Source organism: Chelonoidis abingdonii, chromosome 14 (assembly GCF_003597395.2).
Source record: "Chelonoidis abingdonii isolate Lonesome George chromosome 14, CheloAbing_2.0, whole genome shotgun sequence".
Taxonomy (NCBI): Eukaryota; Metazoa; Chordata; order Testudines; family Testudinidae; genus Chelonoidis; species Chelonoidis abingdonii.
The window spans coordinates 4,394,678-4,405,983 of NC_133782.1; the positions used below are offsets into that span (position 1 = coordinate 4,394,678).

The 11,306-nt window shown below is 40.1% G+C and overlaps 1 protein-coding gene across 3 annotated transcripts in view; it reads right to left on the reverse strand.

The window, feature by feature from the left end:
• The window catches only part of ZBTB46 (zinc finger and BTB domain containing 46), a 101,723-nt gene extending 90,961 nt beyond the window's left edge, over positions 1–10,762 (reverse strand). For 2 of the 3 annotated variants that reach the window (XM_032766485.2, XM_032766481.2), the window contains exons 1-2: positions 10,102–10,762; positions 3,608–3,740 (exon numbers count right to left, since the gene is read on the reverse strand). The gene's annotated coding sequence lies outside the window, so the exon portion shown is untranslated. Of the gene's footprint in view, positions 1–3,607; positions 3,741–9,068; positions 9,159–10,101 lie in introns of all 3 variants that reach the window. The other variant, XM_032766482.2, reaches the window with a different exon arrangement.
• Between the last annotated feature and the right edge of the window lie 544 nt (positions 10,763–11,306).

Sequence of the window (11,306 nt, forward strand, 5' to 3'; positions counted from 1 at the left end):
GACAGTGGCCCAAAGAGAATGAACAGAACAGATAATCATCAAGTGATCTAACCCCTATCATCCATTCCAAACTTCTGGCAAACAGAGGCTAGGGACACCATCCCATATTCATGTATGTATTATATGCCATACTAAGAACAACCTACCATTCCATACTACCCTGGGGGAAAAGCTTAACTGGACTATAGACAAAAAAATTCAAGTGTTGCTCACAGATATCAAGATAAAACAGATTCAGCTAACAGATTAAGGAAGAACTGAAACTCAGTCCAAAAGTTTACCATGTAAAATTAAATGAATGCATCCCATGTTTCTCTTTCCCTTATCACCTGCCCATGTCCTCACACCCCCCCACCCCTCAACATTCCAACATTTTTAAAATTCCAGTGCAGATGAACTTTGCTAGGTTGGGTCACACTTTCAACTCTGCTGCTTGCAGAATAGGACACAGGATGCTTGCCAATTTCACTTGGCTCTAGTTGAGAACACTGGAAAAATAAAATGTACAGGAAGGCAGGCATAGGTGTGTTCTTACACTACTACAAAGTAATCGGAAAACAGAAAAACAGAAGAGGATTGTGTCTGTGCTTGGATTATTCCACCTACTTACTGGGTCTGAAAAAGCAGCAGAAGGAAAGCGCTGATGGATGATGATTCCCAGTAATCACTCTCCTGTTACTCATGCTTGCAATGGAAGAGCTCACTCTCCAGAAGCAGACCCTATTTTTGTAAGGATGTATTTCGGGGGGGGGGGGAATGTACGGAAGAGAATCCTAGGATCCATTGATCTGTATTGATTGCTCCAACTTATTTCAGTTCTGGCTGTTGGGGTTTTAATGTGTTTTTGTTTATCTGCAGCATTGCAGTAGCATGGTCTAAAGAATATAAGTATTTCTGGCCCATCAGACACCTTCAGCTCTCCTCCTAGAAGAGGTCATCTTCTAACTGTAGACTCCACTGATGTCTAAGCTCTCATCTTCTACCACATTTTGAGGTTCCTGACTTAATCTGCACCATACAGGTTGAGAGTTTGAACCTGTTCTCTGAGATAGAGTGCTTGGAAATAGCGTGAGTGAATCAGTTGACTTCCTCCCTCATCCATTGATCTGTTAGAACATGTAAATATGCCAAGAGTGTAGTTCCCAACCATTCTTGTATTGATTGAATTGGGTGTCTTTCTGTGTTCTTGGACACCCTCTATCATAAGAATCTCTAAAAGGAAGAAATTTTCCTGCAGTTTGAAATTAGTCTCAACCCGGTGCCAGAATTCAGTTGCATATTCCTCAACCAGATTATGCTAATTATAGTTGCAGGCTCATTACACCATGACTATTGAGAAGAAGTGGTCTTAATGGACACGATCAACATGGAGAGGCTCAGGGCTATGACATTACCTGTTTGTTTTTCTAATTATAATTTTCAAAGCAGTAGTTTCGAAATGTTTCACAGGTGTTCACTTTGTCATTGTCCCATTAAGTATAAAATGCCCTGAATGCTACTTGCTATAGTTACCTTTCCTTTGAGTTTGGTAGAGTTTGCGATAGAGAAGATCCCTAAGCACAAAGCTTCCAGATGTGGGATGCTCTTGGAAAGTAGATTTATCAATCAGTGATGTTTACATTCAGATTACATACTAGCTATTCACAGCCAAATTTAATTTTAGATCTCAGTTCTACAAAGATCAGCTTAATTTACTGACTCAATTGAAATTAAGGCATGCGTTGGTCTTTGCAGGATCGGGCCTAAATTTATAAAGGAAGGAATGTTTGCCTCATCACCAGTGAGAGCCTCACTATCTTAAAGTGAGTGCTTGCAGATTCACAGAGAGACAAAGAATACCTCTTGTAGTCTGTGTGCACAGAGGAAGCAGTTATCTCTTTAAAAAGAAATTACTAACTGATAAAGGAAAAAGGGATAAAAGACAGGCTGAAATCCATCTGATGAATGTCTCCCAATCCTGTATGTCCTAAGGATCCCCTAGTTATGAAAAGTTGCTATGTCAAAGACTTATACTTTTGTTTCATCACTGCTATTACTTGTTCTTGATACTTAAGTGGCTTAGCTGAACATTCTCTGCTTATGTAAAAATCTAATAAAAGTAAAGATCTTTGCCTTATCCATAATGTTTCTCAGATTAGAAGACAGTGCTTTCTAGGGGTAGAGATTGCAGGAGTAAAAATAAGGGCAAGTACCCATTCTGGCCCTTAACTAAATGTCTTCATTTTCTGTTATCTATAGAGACAAGATGGTATATTGGAGTGCCTTCATCATAAGTCATGTCTAGTTCTCAGTGACACCACAGGTCCAAAGATCCAGTGCGTCCTTACCACAGGTATTGGTCTATATTTGAAGGAATCTGGAATTCACAATTTTGATTTTTTTTTCCTGGCCAAAAGGACTTGTTTCTTGAACCAAATTAAGGGCGCTTACTTCTGTCTGACAACTGTTTAATCAAGTTGTGCTTTTAAACATTGTGCAAACCGAGTGTGTCTATGAACATGCAGTATAAAAACATAGGTCCTGATCTTGCAAAGACTCATTATGCACATGAGTAACTTCATATAGTGCAAGTACTCCCACTGAAGCCAATGGAGTAGTTTCCAGGATCAGGAACTCAGTTTATAGATGATGAAGAGGTGACTTTCAGCCAATTGGGGGGGGGGGGGACAATGAGGGGTTAACGATATGAGGTGTTAAATCTTATATATGACAGTATATTTATTTGTTATGACTTCATCTTCTTAAATAATGTGATTCACTGTTATGTTTTACCTATCTCCCTGCTATAAAACATTATGAAGAAAACATGTTATTCATTACTCTTAAGACATTTAAGTTTTAGTTATAATTCTTCACTCTACCTTGTTCTAAAATCAGTTTGTGTGCTGTAACTCCATCATAACAAGATATTTTTCAGTATATTCCTCAGTCCCAGGTGCACTCTCTTTTAAAAGGGTTAGCCACTTTCTGAAACTCACATATCTACGTTCTAAGAGCTGTGTTCTGTACAGTTATTAGTCACAGACTAGCTCCCTAAAGGAAGGGAATCAATCTTCAGATCAACAATACCAGTTTTTTTTAATGACATGGCATTAAAGCCATACTATTTCAGCAAGTCTAAGAAAGTTTGAGGAACCACAGCTGTTTTTTCTAAATACAAAAGAACTACAAATGTCCACTCTGCTGTTAAGGTCCATCACTGCTAACTCTTGTTTGCACCCGATCATGGCTAGGCTTCATAGAACTGAGGCTGAGCTAGAATAGGAACAGTAAGAGCAGTGAAGCTCCTACTTTTCTTGTTTTTGCATCACCACTACTTTTTTTTTCTTGTTTTGAGTCCTGTGATAGTCTCTCTTCCAGCTTCTCATCTACTCAGAGAGAACCACAGACTGATCAGGATTAATGAAGAAGCCCACGCCAGAAGTTGGGAACAGTACAGTAGCCAAAGAAATTTGTGTCAGGTTTTAATTCTGTGTTAAGTTTTTTAATTAACCTTTGTTATCAATGTTAAGTTAAAATTTAAAGACAATTCAAAGTCCTCACAGTAATGCTTTCTTCCCACCACACACAAACTAAAAAGCAACTTTCTTAAGTGTTCGGAACTTACCAGTAGTTGAAAATTCTTTTCTTTAGTAAAGATAAATGCCACGAGGTGTCATGGTACACCATACATGTTTTAATAAACAGAGGGAAAGTGTTTCTGGTAACAGGCTTTGGAAGGTTCATCAACTGTCCTATAACTGGGAAGAAAGAAGAGAAGAAAATCTTAATTTTAAGCTATTTAAAAGTCAGTAAGTTTTAAGTCAGATATTACATATTATGACTTGCATGTTCTTAAAGGCAAGAATTAAAAAAAGCCAAGCCTGGAAGTTGTCCAAGTAGTAAACTAAAAGTTATTATTTAATAATAAAAAGAATGCATGTGCTTTAAACTGGTATACCTGTTAAATCATGCAAAATACTATTATATTTACCATCTCATGAAGAGAAATATTCCTGAACAATTGCACAAAAATGTTAATGTCTAAAATCAGCTGCATGGAAAGCAAACTTTATTAAGTTTGCAGATTTTAAAAATACTGATTCCAGTCTTAATTAACTAAGGATTGTATACTATTAATAGACATGTGGTCAGCAGAACTCATTATGAAAGAAATCCTGAACTCAATGCTTCCAAGGCCCTTTCAATACAGGGGCTGAATCTTTATAATATTAAAGAAGAGGCCTCATAGCTTTCACAAGAGACCAAAAGAATCTCTCTGTTATACAGAAGTTCCTCCTATCTGAAGTGTGACACACTGCCAAAGAAAGGTATTTATTGATATTATAACAATAAAACAGAACACAGTTACTACAGTGATCAGGCAAAGGAAAAAATTTACAGTACAAAAACCTCACACTTCCAGCACACAGGAGTATAGTGAAGGAAGCTGCCTAATGAACTCAACACACAATATATCCCAAAAGTAAGTAATGTGAAAAAAAATTAAATGCATTGTGAAGTGTTTACTTTGGTGGTGTTACACTTTGCATTTCCATTACACCATCCATCCAGGCGCCTCAATAGTCTTAATAAACAAACATTCCCCCCCCCCCCCCCCAAAATCTCTCTAAAATGGATTTTGCTAAGGCAACTCAGTTTGACAAAGATTAAAATGATCTGTCCAGTACAATACAGGAAGTCTGTAGGAGACATGGTTCTATTCCCAGCCCTATTGAATCCATCTTCCATTTAGACCAAATCACAGTTACAGAAAAGCACTGCACAAGGCCACTAAATGAACTGTTGCCCTTTAGCAATCTGAGAAACTTCTGAAAAAATAGCAAGGATACAAAAGGAAGAACAACTAGATACTTAACTGAACTTAAAGCAGCAGTGTTTTTTTACACCAACACAAACCAAATTAGCAAGAACCTCCCTATTCCACTTGATAACATTGCTGATACCTATGGCTGGATGGCATCCTCCCTCACAGGCCACTAATTAAATCAGTCTTTTGTGATATTAGAAGTTACCATGATCTATAAACCTCTCGACTTCAAAAAGCTTCAGTGTGGGAATACAATGTAGAACACAATATTCTCCTTATTATTTCTCCTCTCATCCCCTCTCTCTGCATTCCCTTTGTACTTGACTTCTAATTCATTTCCTCATATCCTCCCACCTCTATTCATTCCCCTCCTTTCTCTCCATCTCCTTCCCTCACCCCCATGCCACAGAAACACTGCTTATCTGCCACATCTCTGCTCCCTCAGTCTGTAACGTATGTAGCAGAGACAGAACAACAGCTCCAACAGCATCTCACACCATTGGGGCTTGCATCACAGAAATAAAAACAGGAATTAGCAAATAAAGCATCTGAAAAGCAGGATACCTTAGTTAGAGGATGCTTGAGAACTATGTCAAGCCCCCAAAGGCAGGTCAAAGAACAGCAAGCACCCTAGCAGGAATTCCAGCATTAGAGACTATATCTCATCCGATATTGCGCCTAAAGAGTGAGATCTCCTCACCCTTCTTACTGTTTTTTGGCTGTTTCGTTTAGTACACTCACTATGGGATGTCTGAGAAAGTTTCCAAGTTCAATGTGAAAAGGGGTGGGTGAAAGAAAGAGGAAGAATTCTGAGACATTAGAGAAGAGAAATATTGAATTGAGAAGTATTTTGCAGGAGACAAGGGAGAAACAAAATGTAAAAGTTGAGGTAGAGAATTTAACACAAGTAAAGAAAGTCAAGGATGATAAAAGAGACAAAACACTAAAACACTGCAGAATTAAATACACCATGTTTGGTGTTTTGTGGACAGTCTGTTTTTGTTATTTACGGTAATTTAGCATGGTAGACAGAAGTCCCTTTATTTATTTATTTTTGGTATAAATAAAATTTAAATCCAGTAATCTATTAAAAAAATAAAAGGAAATGGAATGAAACCAAGAACGATATGGTGATAGTAAATTAAGATTTTTTTTTAATCGTAAATAGAAAACTGTTTGACAATATGTTACAAATAAAAACAATTCACACCCATTTCATTATTTAAAACATCGGGGGCATAGTTCTGACGGGTGTGGCAGCACAGGTATTTTTCATCCAGGCTATCTGGCTTAGTCCCCAAATTAGTTGGTATTGGGAACATTTTTTCCAAGTACCAGACAGATGTACACACTAATCAATCCTCATGCTTCAGCCAGGCAGGGTCAGGAAGAAGTTTCCCCCAATGCTACAGTAATGCTTGCAGAGAAGATGCAAAATCTTAATTGTGCATCTTCTCTGCAAGCATTTGATATCAAGTGCCAAGAGCAGTTAATAGACATTAGGATCAACTGCCTTTTCTGATATGTTTTCCTGACTCTACATTGCTTAACTTGTGACAAAGAGAAGACTGGCTAGGATGGAACACAGCAGGTCATTTATATCCAAAGAGCTTTAGTAATAACATAAGAAAAAATTGTGGAAGGTAACCGGGTAAGTATAGAACTACTCTCAATTTTAACTATTCCTCAGTATGTGAGCCCCTGCTCAGTTTGCTAAATACAGTCAGTAGCTAAATTCTTGGCACATATACCCTGCTATTCTAGTTAATAAATATATTTCAGCACATACACCAGTAACTATATGTGTAGAATATTTTAGACTTCTTTGCTGCCCCATATCTGGAAACGCCCACCCCAACCTCATTATATAAAAGTGAATTTTAGATAACTAATATGAATAGTTAGTATATAAATGTATAAGTTAATAAAATAATTGAACAGGAACAAACCTCTTACAGAAATATAATGTTTGACAAACGTACCCAGAATTTCAGACTATTTTGCATTAATTAATTAAGACGAAGAAGCATGCTGTGTGCTAATAGAACACATCATCTATGAATTTGGAAGCCCTTTAAAGAGGTGGGTAAGCATTAGTATCAGCATTTTACAGATGACCAAAGATATACATAGAGATTATGTGACTCGTACACTGAGTCATAAGCAGAGGTGGGATCAGAACCCATATCTCCCAATTGCTGTGTATTCAGAAACATCAAGGCAGCATCAGATAAGTAATTTAATACTTTGGGCTGTGGGAGTCAAAATTCTTCTCTCCCCTGCCCCAAGACTGATAGAACACCAGTGACAACTAATCCAGTAGAAGGTCTGGGGAAATCAAGTAGATTGGGAAATAAGAACTAGCCAAGACCATCAGAGAATATTATTTTGATACAACCACCCTAAAATAATGGTTCGTTAAAAAATTAACACTTGAAATATGTCCATATCTATATCTTAAGGTAAGCAACATGAAATAACACAGGCATCATTAAAGAACCAGTATCATCATTGCACTCTGAGCAAAAATTATGTATCCCACAACTTTGTTAGGTCCTTTTTATTGTATCTGCAATTTACAGACCACCACACAGGACATTTTCCATTATCATTATTGAACTGTAAGACACGTAAGTGTTAAGAGACATATTGTGTAAGTACACTGCACATTCAGAAAGTTTAAGATAGGTCAGCAGTACACTGACGACAAAATAAAAATTATATTAATCCTTTTGTGTCAAGTGTCAGAATTTTCTACTGTAGTTTGTTGCCAGTAATGGACAAAAACTGCTGGCTCCAGGGAATTACAATGAGTATAAGGAATAACCAGTAGGACAGCAGGTAGCTGATTCAAAGATTTAAACTAAGCCCTCTCTTTACCCCTTTGTTTGCCCATTAAACTAAGCATGTAGGAGCAAGGAAAACCCATGTGAGTGCTTCACACCAGAGCAAGACAGTTCAGAATACATCATGGAGTGCTCCAGAGTAGCTAGCTAACACAGGCAAAAATAGTCACTGAGAAAGAAGCCTTAGAAAAAGTTGGGCTGCTGTAGGAAATACTAACTAAGAACAAAAATGTGGATTGGGTGGTAGCCTTCAGCTGGCAAGACAGGAAACATTTTGTTAAAAACTTTAAGCATATGTATATAATAGATCCAAATGGGTGTTATTAGGAGAAACTTCAAGAGAAGGTAAGGCAAAAACAGTTTCAAAATATACCCCATCTCACATCAACGCAACACCATGCCAGAGCATGAATGAATATAAAAACAGTAAGTAACAGGCTAAAGACCTTTCCTTTTTGCAGGGGGAGGGGGGAAGGCTACTTGCCAAACTGGTTTTCCTCTAAGCTTTCCAGTTATAAAAGTCTCTTGCATAGAACATATCCACTGCTGTACAACTGTCCCAGAAAAAACACAGACCACGGAGAGACAGTGGCCCATTTTTTTTAGTCTCTAAGAATCATGTGTACAGGTCATATTTTCAAAGGTTCAACTTATTAAAATATATCTCATCATATTAACAGAAATTACATTAGATAGCTTTTAAAATATGAAATTGTCATGTTCACTCTTAAAGTCTGTAAAATTTATTCCCAGTTTTTCACATAGCACTAAAAAAATATAAAACTTTATTTCCATCGCTTACATGAAAACTAACAAAGTAAGTGAAGGTGACTGGCATCTAAAAAGATGTTATTTTACTATAATAGTGAAGTTGGAATATGAGGAAATGTCCCATCAGAAAAACAAAAGTCTATAATTTTCTATTTAAACTGCAATTATCCCATTAGTCTATCAAACCAAATCATAATTTTCAGGAACATGTGTATGAGAATTCCAGCAAATACAAATACGATGTAGTTCCCAGCGTGGCCCATGGGGCAATCTTCTCTATCACCTTCTGTTAGCTCCCAAAAACACCTCAAAGTGATAATTCTTCACCACATGTTGAAAACGCTGTGACTAATAATACACTCCTCCACCCATTTTTTCCATCACTAAAATGATTTAAAAATAGAGAACTTGACAAACAATGGTTAAATTCCATTTCTTTTAATTCAAATCAGTAAAGCCAAATTTAATCCACAATAAAATAGAACTTGCCGTAAGAAGTAAATGCATTTTCGCTAACTCCTGCAATAATAGTTATGAAGATATACAATAAAATATACAAGTGGAAAAAATATCCAGTAACTGTAAGCTTCTTTTCTAAAATTATACCCTAGTTTTTGTCTGTTTTTAAAAAATCACCTTACCGTGTTCTTTCTTTCTGTTCCCCCTTCTCCCTGCACCATCCTCTCTTTGGAAAAAGTCCCTTTAAGGTAGGTAATTTAACAAAAATGGAACTAGACAGAAAATTTGAACATGTAATAAATATTTTGTTGAGAACAACTGGGAGCTAGACCCATACTAAATTAACTAAATGTAAAAAACAATACAAGTGAGGCAATTAAAATGCATGTAAGAACTTCGGTACAGGTGTCTGCAATAGCACTGTTTGCAAAACACATTTGCCAATTAGCATATCTTTAAACAATGTTGATAATAATCTTGTCCCTATAATCCATGCCAAATGAGTCGCTGAGATTGTAAAATAGAAAGCATGTGGAAAGTCATTAAAAGTCTCTGTTACACCTTTCTTTGTTTATATTTTCCTTGCCAGGTGTAAAAAATATTGTTCTACTTATTTCGATTTCTTCAAAGTGTTCAATTACACATTTTAACACAGGTTCTTTAGTGGTGCATTAAGTATCAACAATTTTTTTCCCATCAAAGAGAAATCCTCCTACTATTACAGTCTCGAAAATCTGCTCCATTCTCTATTTGTCATCTGGGATTGAGTTATCAGACACTACTTGTATTACTTTGTGAAACTGACATGTCTATTTACAGGGACACAAAGGCAATCCAGTACTACAACCCCCAATTTTACAAACACCTTCATAAACACCTCTTCTCTCCCTCCTATTTTTACAAATACTTTGTTTTTTTTCGGTGGGGAGGAGAACGTTATGTACATTAGTTTTTCACCCTGACAAAACAATTTCAGTCACTTTTGCACTTGTTACAAGTATATTAAAAATCACCAACATCTCCAAAGAGGAGAGGCATTGTTTGGAGGTTGTTCTTTTTTTTTTAATAGGGTCACTTCCCCCATTTCAGCCTGCAATTAAAATGGAGGCAAGGCCAGGCGATCTGTGTCTGGCTTTAGGGGGAGACAATAACCCAAAACAGGCCTGGCTTTAAAAAGAGAGAGAGAAATACAACATGCTTCACCAGTATTATTACCTCATCCCTTTTTCCAAGCAGTTTTGAACCACACTCTTGACAAACTCTTGGTCCAACTTGCACAGATGCTGATTTTTTGGAGGTGGAAAGCTTTCTAATTCTGGAGCCAGAATACAGGCTTGTTATTTGCAAGTGGAGCTGCTGTTAAAATGCCCCCTTGTCTCATCTCCTCTCCCTTGAGCTGGGTGTTGACGCAGCAGAAATTACCAGCTGGAAAATTCCCCTTTTGGAGGTTACGGGGGGAGGGAGGAGGGGGGACGAGTCATGGTGGAGGGGGGGTTAAACCCTGCCACTCACCTAGTTAACCCATCCACCCACGCCAAGTCAGTCACGCGTGCCCAAAGGGGCTCCATACCCCTTCCACAAAGGGAAAATTTCCCCATTCCCCCTCCCCCCTACAGAGTGCAGTGGGCTTTGCCCAGCGCCCCTCAGGGGGCTCGGAGAGATTCAGGGATAGGGAAGGGTGTTTTCAGGGCAGAGGAGACATTTGGGCTCAGACAACCCCCCCCCGTCAGGACCCCAGCACCTGGGATCGCGCACTGACAGCCCCCCCCCTTACCCCACTCCTGGGGGCTGGGGGGAGCAGCTCTCCCCCAGGCAGCCAGGGAGGGGGTGTCCTCGGCACCGGGTGAATCAGGCTTCCAGCACCGCCCCCAGCCTGCCCCCCTGTGCTGCCGGCACCCCGGGGGGCGAGGCGGGTAATTGCCTCCCTCATCTCCTGGGGCGGGGGGCGCCTCCGCCAGGCCAGCGCCGCCCACCCCCGAGGCGCCGCGCGACTCCCGTGCTCAACCCCCCGCCCCGCCCCGTCCGAGGGAAGTGGGGGCAGCTACCTCCCTAACGACCCCCCCGGACCACTAGCGGCTCGTGCTCCCCATCGCCCCGGCGGCACCTGGACCCCTTCCCCCAGCGGGACGCGTCGCCGCGCTGCCCCGGGACCGAGCGCTCAGCCGAGGCGGGGGGGAGCGGCCAGTGCCCGCGGACAGCCCGGAGCCCCGGACCAGGCTGGGGAGGGCAGGTCGGTCGGGGTGGCGGGCCGAATCCCTCTCCCCTCAGGGGCCAGGAGAAGCGGAGAGAGCGGGCTGGGGGAGTCAGGCCCCCTCCCCTTACCGGGCCGGAGAGGAGCCCCACCGGCCCCTCTCCTCAGGGGAGGGGGCACCGAGCAGCCGTGCCGAGCCCCCGGGGTGGGGGGGAAGCCTGGCTCGGGG